The sequence below is a fragment of the Vulpes lagopus genome, chromosome 6 (genome assembly GCF_018345385.1).
Source record: "Vulpes lagopus strain Blue_001 chromosome 6, ASM1834538v1, whole genome shotgun sequence".
Lineage (NCBI taxonomy): Eukaryota > Metazoa > Chordata > Mammalia > Carnivora > Canidae > Vulpes > Vulpes lagopus.
In genome coordinates, this window is record NC_054829.1 from 85,283,512 (window position 1) to 85,296,589 (window position 13,078).

General features: G+C 35.9%; 1 protein-coding gene across 8 annotated transcripts in view; it reads right to left on the bottom strand.

The window, feature by feature from the left end:
- MAPK10 (mitogen-activated protein kinase 10) overlaps positions 1 to 13,078 on the bottom strand; it is a 296,363-nt gene that overhangs the window by 13,755 nt on the left and 269,530 nt on the right. The window lies entirely within an intron of this gene.

A 13,078-nucleotide genomic window follows, 5' to 3' on the forward strand; every position in this document is an offset into this window, starting at 1 on the left:
ACTAAAACTGTTACAGTGCATGGGAATACCTTGCTATTCATTGATTTGGGTGATGATCAGAATTTCATATAAATTATGGGTAATGGCAGTGGTACAGAAGTTCAAATTTTCCTACAGACTTATGAAGGATTCATTTATAAGCTGTTATTTACTGCTGACCAAATAAGGCAGCAGAATCCAAAGCAAGAGCGCACTTCCCAACACCTTCTGATTCAGGATCCAAGTCTAAGCAACTAACAGGTAGTCTTTAAAAAGCAAACGAGATGTTTGATTTGAAGAACCCAGAAGCTATTTCCCCCCATTCACTTGCCCTATAACAGAACCCTACACAAACTATTCCCAAATAATAAAATTTTGTTCCATTTTTGGATCTTTCTACAGAAGAGTCTTTTATATCTCTCAATGGAATGTAGTACTAGTTCTTAGTAGAAAGACATATTCAGATCTAATCAACCTTTTGTGGGTTTTGTGAAGCATCATAAAATACCTTTATACATAATTGTGTGCCCTATGTTTAAATGATACTTTCCCCTCTCAGACAGAAGACCCTGCCAGTTGTCTATAGAGGTGGGTCACCATAAACCCCTGAGGGCCTTGTCATGAAATGACAAGACCTTCAGTCTGAGTAATGAAGTCAGTATTTCTTTTGCTATAATGAGTTCAGAGATGGAAAAGGAGAGATTTTTCACAAATCCAGGTGCCTTCCAGGAAGGAGGGTCTCAGATAGATTACCTGGCCACTTTTCCTGATGAAGAATAATATCTCTTGAGAGGGGAGATCTACCATGATGACCTAGGGTATAGCTCTACTTTAGGTCAAGTGACATGGAAAGGAAAAACATCTCTTGGAAAATATATGACCATGAAGTAGAGGCTAAGGAGCTTCATTGCGTGACAATGGATTGAATGAAAGAAGAACTACCAATCTCTGGTGCCATGAGAGGGGACACCCAAGAATTCATCCTGTCCAATACTCCAAAAGCAAAAATTGTTGTATGAAACTAAAAGAGCTACTCAATAAGGTGACTCAGGCCTATGAGGATATGCGTACCTCAAAAATGGCTGTCATAGGAAGGCTATGAACAAGATTTTCAAGAGACAGTTCCTGCCTTCTATCGGAGGTTCTTGGTCCACAAGCAGCACCCTACTATTATAGTAGTCTCTCTTTACTACATTCAGAACCTCATGTAGCCTAAATCATGACAGACCTTGCATGAGTTACCCAGAGGTAACTGGGTGTGAAAATAGAAGAATTGGCCCAGTTAGGGTGGGGCAACTTAACACAATACTGAATTATTGAGAAATAATTACTGATGAGGCCAGACATTCATTCAACACCAGTAATTGGTACTGAGGCAAAAGGCTTTAAACCAGCTACTGTGATTCAAATGTGGCTGGCTGAGTAGTCTTTACTGAAAGAACTAAGCAAAATGAGACCCCCATCCTACTCCATGACACTAGTGAGAACACAGAAATACTGACTACATAAAGGTGAGGGGACTGGGTGATTAGGCACTGCCCTCAGGACCTGACCAAGGCAGAACCATCTACCCCAAACTCTAAAGGATTTCCAAATTATAGGAATATTATGATGTAATGAGTAAACGAGTAAAATAAAGTTATTTTTTTTAAATTTGTGAAACTGTCATCTAAGTAAGCTAATGCAAAGTCAAATACTGGCTATGTAAAGACACTTCATCAAGGGCAGGCTTCTCACTTTGCCTCTTCCTGAACATGTGTAATGCTGAGGGGAGGTCCCTTCTCAAGGCACAGTCTGCATAAGCTCTCAGAGGTTTCCAGAGCTCTATGCCTTATTGATGTCTCTTTTTTCTTCTAACAATAAACTCAGCTCAGGATCCTGTGTGCCTGGCTTCTCCATGCAGTGGATTTTTCCATTCAAGTTTCAAAACTGAACATGGTTCAGGAGTACAGTTCCTGCCAAAGCTCATAAATGCCATTTTCTCTTTGAAACAAAACTATTTTGAGAGAGGTTTTCCTTGGATCTTCATCATACAGCTGTTGGTAATGTATAAAGCATTAAGTACATAGACTCTAACCATGAACAAACTACAAGAGAGAAAAAGTACTGAGCTCAAGACTTTTCCTTTCAACAAACAACAGCTGCAAAACATACTTGCATTATAGGTATGGCTGAAAGAGCTACATGTTCAGAGTCATGTGTTGTTGTTGTTTTTAAGAGGGGATGTAATCACCTGCAGTGGAAGGGTACATTCATAAAAAGACGTCTTCTGAATAATAATATAAAAGGAATTGACCAATAATCTAAAGAGAGTAATGTCATATTCAAACATACACACATATGTGCTTGGGCTGCAATCCTTAGATGCAACTGTGCATAACACTCCCTGCCTCCATCTTCTAAAGAGAAGCTGGTGTTCTATTATTCTATTGTTCTATCTCTCCCTCTTCTTATTAAACAGGAAAGATTTTCTTTGCCCAAGTAACAATCTAAATAAAAAAAGAAATAAGCAGTGAGAATAAAGAGAAGGGCCCCAGAGAGTATTTTAGGAGAATTTAGTAGATTAGAACAATTTGAGATGTGAGAAAATTAAGGATGAAGTGAAATTAAGGATAATATACAGAAAAGTTCTTAGAGCTTGTGATTTGCATGCTTTTGAATATTCCTCAAGAGAATGAAGACTCTCTTTCTGTTATTTTTGAAGATTTTGGGCTCTACTTCCTTGCTTGAAATTTTTGCAGACATTGAGCCATGAATTCAAATGGATGACATAAACGATAACTTAATATGGATTAACTGTGTTTTATATTGATGTTATTCTATACACATGCACAAATCATTTCAATTAAATGAGGTTAACACATGGACCAATACATAATTACTATGAGTAAGTGAATATTAGAATCAATGTATTCATTTATTAAATTCGTTCTCTCAGTAAAGGTCTTAGGCACCTAATATGTTTCAGGCTATATTAGAAATTGAAATTTCAAAACTGAATAATAAGGCTGTTGACCTCAAGGAGCTCACAATTTAGTAGGGTAAGACTCATATAAAATAGAAAATTAATATACAACATGATAAAAATTATGCATGTAATATATGGGAATAGAGTGATCTTAAAGATTTTTTTAAATTTATTTATTCATGAGAGGCAGAGAGAGAGAGAGGCAGAGACACAGGCAGAGGGAGAAGCAGGCTCCACGCAGGGAGCCCGATGACTCGATCCCAGGTCTCCAGGATCACACCCTGGGCTGAAGGCAGCGCTAAATCGCTGGGCCACCGGGGCTGCCCTGAAGAAGTTCTTTAAAAATGCTAGCAAAACCTTTTGCTTCTTAGCGTAGATGATATCTGTACTAGTTTCATGAGCAAAAGGTGTGGGATGTTGTCAAAAAGAAAGGAGAAGAAGAAAAAGATGACTCTAGGCCAGGGGAATAGAACCTAGAAAACCGTATAGTGGTAGTAGATGTGTATTTCTTTGTATGGGTGCACACACATGCAAAAAGAACTGGAAACAATTCTGTGATAGTAGATATAACATATGTGATCAGAAGTGACAAGAGATAAGAGCTGTGCCTAGAGAAGAAGATCGGTCAGGCAAAGGCTGGATCAAGGATGGTCTTAGGTACCATGATATGGAGCAAAAACTTCTTCCTGAAGGGGAGGAGAAGCCACTGAAGAATTTAAGAGAATGGCAAGGACAAATCTATGGCTGGATTGAAGAAAGACACAACTGAAAGCAGAGAGAAGAGTTAGGGAGTTAATGCATGATCTAGAAAATAAATTTAAAAAGACTAGGGTAGGGGAAGTAAAGATGGATAGAAAATATAGATTTAAGAATAATTAATAAATAGTAATAAATCAATTGGTAGAATTTTGTTTTTGATTAAATGTGTGCAATGAGAAAGAAGAATGACTCCCAGATTACTAAACTGGGTTGTTGGACAATTATGGTATTTATGGAGCCACCTAAAGAAATAGAGAATGGAAAAAGGGAAATTCTATTGGTAGAGAGGTAAGCTAAGTGCTATGCAGGCAGAGATATCTTTCTGAGAATTAAATAGATGATTTGATGATCACAGGAATGCTGTTGTCTAGAGATGTACAGATTTGAGACTATCAGCAAGAGGTGTTTGTTGAAATCATGACAGTGCATGAGGTCACCCATAAAGTGAATGCAGGTAGGAAGAGTAAAAAGCCAAAATGGACCCCATCAGACACCAAAGTTTAAAGATTGACTAGAGGAAGAGAAGGACACTAAGAAAGAAAAGGAGGAGAAGCAGAAAGGAAAGAAGAAACATTTAGAGAACTACATGCATAATAAAAATATTGCAATGCTATAGAAGTCAAGTGATCGAAGAGCTACAAAAAGAGGGTGCAATTCTCTATTTCTTGTAAGTGAAACAAAGGGAGATCTTGGCTTTTAAGGCACTAGAAAGGCATAATAAAAACCATGATTTTGAACCCCATAAAGATTTCCAACCTCAAAACTGCCACCACACCCAGAAAGATCCAGATAGATCCTTAATGGAAGACTTCAATACCAGATAGCAGCTAAAAAGGTAGAATAATATAAAAGAAATGTCCTCAATGCCAATATGGATATCATATATAAATAAAACAAAAGGAACTGCAGAACAGATTATCACACACATGGTTATAATGCTCTCAGATCTGCTTTCCCAACTATCTTTGAGAGTTTAATAAAGCAAGAACACTGTTCTTTATCTAATTAAGGGAAGTGAGTCACTTTTTTTTCCACTGAGAAGATACTACATGCTAGGCTCTTTATATATGCCCTTTTAAATAATCTTTAGATCAGAAAACTAAGATTCAAAAAATTCTCTTAAAAATATCTTAAAGTCACATAACTAATGATGGATCTTTTATTAAAACCCAATTTAAAGAATAATTCAGAGCACATGATAATAGAGATTAATCTAAAATAAGGGATAATGAAATAATATTTAAAGTAAACATCTTTCTAAAACAAGAAATAGAAACACAAGCCACTGGGGTGACTGCATGTCTCGATTTGCTCAGAACAGTCCCAGTTTGTGCTTGTCCTGAGTTGCTAATAGTCCTCGGGCCCTTCACTGTCACAAGTGATTGGAGGATAATTATGTGAGTACCCTAAACAGCAATGTTATGACATGGCATATCAGAGATAGCAGGTATATAGTAATTAGAGGATGAAAAAGAAATAACTAAATTGCAACTTTTTCTATTACTGGGGTCTCAACAATGGCAAATGTATACCCTTTCCTGCTCTAAGACTGATGTCAGCATTTCCTCCCATTTTCTCCATCTTTAAAAATGTAAAACTTATCTATAAAATATGGCTTTTACCAGAAAGCACAGAAAAGAGTACAATTCTATACAATATAATTGGGACTGAGCAATATGGATTCTGTTGACACTGAGTTCTTGCTGTCGAGCATGATTTCTTGCTGAAGAGATCTCTATAATCAGTATCTCTTCAAATCCCTAATTGATTCCCCCTAGGTACAACTTGCTGTCTTATTACTTTATGTTATGTATTTAAGTAATACTTAATTAAGCAAAATGTATGAATTTATTCTTTCCTTAATCTTCAAAAGAATCCTGTCTTCAATAGCATCACAGAATGTTAGTAATATAAGAGAGTTTAGAGATTACCTAGTGCCACCCTATGCAAATTGCAAATGAGAATATAAAACAGCACAGGTGATTTGTCCATCTCATAGAGTGGCAGTTAGGAATAAAATGTACAATCTCTTATGGGAAAAGATGGCATGGAGGAATTCTTCTGGGTTGCAGAATGTTAAGTTGAATAATTGAACACAAAAGAATTACATTAGTGACAAATTTGAGCCTGCCACTCTGATTTCTGTTCCCATTTTTTGTCAGTCTACACACATAACTAGATCTGGCAAGTATCACCCAAGTAGTCAACACTTACATCTTGAATGCTTTTTATCAGAATATCTTGGACAACATCAGGACTTTTATACATGTGAATCTCAAAAGAGATGAGAACCAGATATGAGAAATCTAAGTCATGCAAAGTTGCTTTTTCTATCCATTTTCGAGCCACGATTTAAACATTGTTTCTGCATCAGTCACGTTCTGAACCATATGACAACCATCAAGTTGGTGTTTGTTTTCTGCTTCTTTTGTCCTAATTAAGCATACAATATGGTTTTGTTCCACCTTTTTTTTTTCTCTGTGTTCTGCTGTCTTGTTGAAAATGCCTCATTTCAAGGCTTTAAATGGCATTTTCTTTCAGTGTGTGCATTCTCTATTAATTCGGCAGCTGGATCAAAGAAAATGATATTATGTCCTACTGAAATGTGCTTTGTTTTTTCATATTGACTTTTGCAGCTTGAGGAGTGTGAAAAGGTGCATGATTTATTGTAATACTTCATCCAAGAAAGGTGGATTTTAGTATAAAATTGGATCAGAAAATCCATTTAAAGAAATATGCAAAATTTAATTATATATTTCCTTGAATATATACATAGAGAATAACTTGTCCAAATGTATTTTAAATGGTTGATGAATAGAACTTCTTAAAATTTTAATCTCCTGAGTGGAAAATAAATATTTAAATGGAATAATTTTTATATTGCACTAAATGATATCTACTTTTTTTTACAATTTTTTTGACTAATGACACTGTTTAGTGTGCTCCATTTTTTTTTCTAAAACTTTATATCCCTGTAGCACCGAGAATAGTTCATTATCCACAATGGAGTTCAAAATTTGCCTAAATGGCTTACCAACAATCTTCCAAATTAATAGAAGTATAATAGCAATATGCACCGCTATCAAAATCGCTGACTAAACATAGTTATTTTCCAGAATTACATTGGTTCTCTAATATTATAACTTTACTATGCAGTAACCAATGACTTGCCAATTACCAAAAATTTCAGTGCCTTCTAAAAGTAGACAAATGATAATTTGTAATGTACTACTGTTTGATTGTTAAAAATTTCTCAGGCAAGTTTTAAGAACTATGTCTATGCTCTTGAATAGAAATTAAACAATCTAATACTACAAATGAAGTAAATGCCTTTTAAAAGTCTGATGAGTTGAGAGTACTCCACATGGGGGATAAAAGGTTAATAAAATCTGTCTCTGAAAACTAATATGACTAACTCTCCTTTCCTAAGTTGCCTTACATTTGGTCCCTAAGCAGGGCCCAAGAAAAAGTGCTCTCATGGGTATCCTGTAAAGCACAGAAAGGAAGAACAGGTAGGGAAGCATGAATGGCAAAGAAGAGTGACCTTAACAAGAACTACTTGGGTGCAGAAATCAGACTGTGCTATGTCAAAGAGTAAGTATGAGGTAAGAAAGACTTGAAAGACTTGAGTTGAAATAACTTCTTTAAAAAGTATTTACTGGGAGGTATTAAAGAATTGATAAGCTTTGACAATTTGGATATTAGGAGGACTGATGAAGGAGTTCAGGATGACTCACAAGGATCTGGTTCAATCATCTGGGTGGAGAGTAGTGCCATGGATTGAAAGGTGTGATGTAGGGGTAAGGGAGGTGGTGGTTTTGTGTGAATAGGGGATACAACCATTTCAATACTTGACATGTTAATTTTGAGATGTCATTTTTAGTGCCAGTGGTATTAGATTTGTAGATCTGGAATTCAGGACAACTTTATGGGACAAAACCTAGATTTATGAGTAATTTCAGTCAGAATTAAAATTAAGGTTGCAAAGATGAGACTCCCAGGGTAAAAAGAAATTAGGTCTACCTACTGGAGAGAGCTCCTGGAATTCACAATTCTAAGAGAAGAAAAGACAACTCAAACAGCAATGGAGATTGAAGAACAGGAGTGGTGTCACCACAATAGGCAAGGGGTGAACATGTCAGGAAGGAGAGCGTTGTCAACTATTCAAATAGCAAAGATGCATAAAATGACAGTTTTCTTTGGACCTGGCACATAGGGAGCCACTAGTGATCTTAGAGAAGGCAATTTCTTTCTGTCTTTCTTTCTTTTTTTTTTTAAGATTCTATTTATTTATTCATGAGAGACAGAGAGAGAGAGAAAAAGGCAGAGACACAGGCAGAGGGAGAAGCAGACTCCATGCAGGAGCCCGATGTAGGACTCGACCCTGGGACCCCAGGATCACGCCCTAGGCCGAAGGCAGGTGCTAAACCGCTGAGCCACCCAGGGATCCCCAAGAAGGCAATTTCAATGTTTGAGAAGGGAACTACCATAATTGTGAGTAAATAAAGGCTAATTTTTTTAATAGAAACTTGGCTATACAGGATATTACTTTCATTGCTAATGGCACCTTCCATTTATAAAGATGAAGCAAAAGAAAAAATTGGCTCTCTTGGCTCTCTAAGATGAAGGCAGGTAGACAATGTTTATTTGTATAATTACCAGTGGAAACTGACAGAACGAACAGAGAAAGAAGAACCCTACATGCAGAAAAGAACCAAACACAGAAAAATACCATATCCTGAGTTTTCATGGATTTTGTGTACCCAACTCTATCAAAACATGATCACTGTAGGCTCCTCAACATCTTTATTTTGGTACCAGTCATACATACAAAGCTGATTGTCATATATCATCTCATTTAGTCCTTATAACAACCCTCCTCCTCTAGGTATACAACTAAAGCACGAAGAGATTAAATAATCTATAATCTATAGATAAGTGGTAGAAGCAGTGTTTAAATCCCAAACCATCTGAACACTAAATCCATGTTCTTTGCAACCAATTACAGCTTATAATACAGTTCCTGCTAACTCAACCTGTGGAAATAAATATATTTTAAAGTTTTCTTAGTCAAAAAAACCCAACAGAATACAATAGGAAAAAGTTAGTAATGCTTTCTCCAGCTGGAGAAACTCTCAAAAATGCTATTAATATTCCAGGTACAAATTTCCAAATCGACTCAATCAAGGGTTTGGTATGGGCACTGTATCGTGATGCTGCCACCTTGTGGTTGGAGAAAAAGCAAATATTAAGTAAAAGATGCTTGACTGCGAGTTCATCTCCATCAATTTGCTCTCAACCAAGAGTTCTCAACTATGGTTGTATATCGAAGCCATCTCTGATCTTTAAAAATTCTGATGCCTGAATTGCACCCCAAGAGATTTTTTTTTACTTAGTCTGGAGTGAGATCTAGGCATCAGGTTATTTAAAAGCTCCCCTAGTAATTTTCACGTAGAGCCAAGATTAAGACCTCTACTATTTACATAGTAATCAAAGCAAGTTTTGTCATTTGCTTAAGTATGTTTCATTTGTATAGATGCAAGAGAAAATGCCACAGAGAAACTATGTGATTTTTTTCTCAGTCTTCAATGACATGTATTTATTGGTAGATAAAATGATTGTGGATAGAAATCATCATATGCCATGCTTTTAAAGAAGAGGAATGGAGAGATTCATGAGTTGTAATTAAAGTGAACATAAGATTTGTATCTCATAATCAAATTTAGTCTTTGGCCAAAGTGAGCAAGAAGAATCTCTAAGTCTCTTGAATAAGCCATAGATTTCCTGACAGGAATAATAACAAGAGTACTGGTCTCAGAGCACTGTTGACTCTGACACTAGTAAGATGAGTGACCTTGGGCAAGTCATTTCATTTGCTGTGACTCTTAATTATCTGTAAAAAGTTTCATAAACTGCTTTATTCGGAGGCAACAAATTCCAAATGTAAACAAACATCCTTCCAGGTAATTTGGCAAATTTCTTTTGAAAACTTCAATGTGCAAATCACTGTAATATAATTTTTTATATACAAAAGCACTAAAGTTGTCTGGAGACATCATAGCACTAAGTGACCAGAGGAACCTTTGAAAGCTAGTAATATAAGTTTTAATTATAATGTGAACTAAGTATAATTAGAAATCTTAATTAAATAATGCTCTAGTGGCTTACAAGAAAGTTAAATTTAGATTTCTCATTTTTCATACTGTTCTGCAGCTTTCTCAGATGTTAGGTCACAAATTCATTAGCTTTATGCCATCAAAAAGTTTAATCATGTCTTGAAAATGGAAATTCTCTTTACCATTCCCTGGAAATTAAATTTTTCAGTGGTTCTTTAATCAAAAAGGCTGAGTGATTGCACTACCATCACCCAGTGTCCAAGTCATAAATCCTTCTCTTTCATTCATTCAACACGTATTTATTAACCAACTACTACATGTTATAATTCATTCTTAAATTCTACCACCCTAATCCCCAAATCTAATTTATAATTCATGTTGATTTTAGCTTCTAAACATCTCTTTAATCTTTTACCTATGTCTACCCTCAGGCCGCCATCAGTTCTAACCTATGTTAATACAGATTTATCTCCCTGCCTTCCATCTTCCTTTTTCCTATTCCAGTCTCATTTTGCAGACGCAGTGACCTTCTAAAAGTTCACATCTCATAATGCTATTCTTCTGTTTGCTAGTTTTGAATGGCTTTCCCTCACACCCAAGATAAAGTACATGCTCACAATGTTTAGTCACTCCTTCTTTACTTGGTTCCTGCCCATCAGCCAAAATCATTTCTCACTTTTCTCCAAGGTGTCACCCTCAAAGATTTGCAGTTCTCTTAAACCCCTTCTAACCCTGGGATTTTTGCATAGCCCTTTCTTGTGCCTGCCTTTCTTTACTTCGATAGTTCTTACTTTACCCTTCATGTTTCTATTTAGATATTAATCCTTCCAAGGAACCTTCTGTAACCCACATTCCTAAGTTGATTTTTTTCCTATGTGCATCAATTAACTTAAAATTTGGACAACTTATCACTTGACATCTACTTGTTTTACTTTTCACTAGACTGGAGGCAAAGTCTTAAGGACAAAAATTGTATCTTTGTTCATTAGAGTGTACCTCTGTACAAAATACATTATAGGCATTCAATAATGCTTCTTTGATAATATTTGAGTGAAGATTTGAATGAAGTAATAGAAGAAGCCATATAGTTATCTGGAGGAAGAATGGTCAAGGCAGAAGAAACTCTAATGCAAAGACCCTGATGAGAGAGCTTGCTTGGCATGGTTAGTGAAACAGCAAGGAGGCCAGTATACTGAAGCAGAGTGGAAAGGCAGGAGTGTAGATAATGATATCAGAAAGTGGTTGATGGGGTAGGGGAGTGCCTGGGTGGCTCAATCAGTTAAGCTCTCAACTCTTGGTTTCTGCTCAGGTCATGATCTTGTAGTCTGGAATACAGCCACCCATCGGGCTCCGCACTCAGTGAGCAGTCTGCTTCAGATTCTTTCTCCTTCCCCCTCTGCCCCTTTCTGCTTGCACTCTATAATAAATTTAAAAAAAATCTTAAAAAAGAAAAGTCAGGGGCCAGTTCAAGTAGAGCAATGTTTTCTGAACTGTAGTCATTGAAACAAATGGGTGGGTCATTACTAGCATTTTTAAAAAAAGATTTTATTTATTTATTCATGAGAGACACAGAGAGAAAGAGTCGGAGACTACGTAGAGGGAGAAGCAGGCTCCATGCAAGGAGCCCGATGTGGGACTCGATCCCGGATTCCGGGATCGCGCCCTGAGCCAAAGGCAGACGCTCAACCACTGAGCCACCCATTACTAGGATCTTTTAATATAACCAAGAATAATGGACTGAGATAGAAAATATCAAAGTATGAAGACTTTCTTTGTGTTTGTGTGTGTGTGTGTGTGTGTGTGTGTGTGTGTGTGCTGGATTACAATATAAAACATATTTCTTACTATAGGTTATGATAACAAGATTTGGAATAACACTGAGGTATAGCCTTATAAGCCACTGCAATTACTTTGTATTTTCTTATAAATAGGATGAGAAGCCAATGGGGAGTATTAGTTGAGTAATTTTGTAACCTGTTTCACATTTTGAAAGGAAAACTCTAGGCACTCTGGAGAACAGACTACAAGGGACACAAGGATCAGAAGACAATTTAGAGACTATGACATGGTCTAAGGTGAGATGATGTAGACCAACAGATGAGTGATTTGAGTCAAGAAATATTTAGAAGGTAAGGTCAATAAGATTGGTTGAGGATAATCATCATTTTCTAAGGGTTTCCTGAGGCTTAAATGAGATTGGATATGAGAGACGGTTTTATAAACACTAGAAAAATGTTCAGTATACTACAGTTTAATTCAATTCAAATTAAATGTATTGACCATATGATATGTATCAGCCACTGCTCTCATCACTGTTTCCTGCACTCAGTAGGTAAAGCTGAATTTCTGCTTCCAAGGAACTTTAGAGGAGTGGAGTTTGGAGACACAGGCCTAAACATGGATCATTTTGGCATAATGGCACATAGAAGGTTATAAAAAAAAATGTTAACTTTAAATTTTGAGAAGCAAAAGCTTTTGTTGCAAGACTTCCCACAAGCAAAGGCCATAGTAGCCTCAATGATATCTTACAAAGCAAAAATGAGCTTCTAGGAAGCTAGAAATGCATTCTTTTTTTTTTTTTTTTTGGTAAGAAGTACATTCTGAGTAAAAATCAATACAATACATTGTATATAAATATTATTGAATTTGCCTATAGTTAAGGCCAATGTCATTTACGCCTCTGCCCTATAGTCACAAAACAGAAGCAAAATGAACATGTGGGAAAATCTTTTGCACTTCTATGTTCCTAACATGACTCAGTAACAATCCATCCTAGGGACATTAACCAGAGAAAGCCATACTTCTCAAATTAGTATAAATGACCAGCCCTAAGATGCAAATCCATGGTGACTATAGAAACATGGTTATAGAATGAGAATTTTATTAAGGAAAATAGGTTTGCCTATTCTTTACTGTCATTATAGAAATACTATTGTATTTTAACTTAAATTTTAATATTTTTTCAATTCCAAAATGCTTTTATTAATTTAAAAATATATAATTTTTATACAAAATTCTTTCCTCTTCTGCATGGATTTCTCTGAAAAATCTTAAAACATAACATAAAGGTTCAGGATTAATAAAATTTTTCAATCAAGTATAAAGAGTTCTCCTAATCTATTAATTACTGCTGCTTCTCTCTATATGGATTCAATATGTTCAATACATTATATAAGAAAACACTCATATACAACTTTTATACACAAAATGTTTATCAAAAAGTGGCAAATATTATTACTTTAAATTCATGTCTATT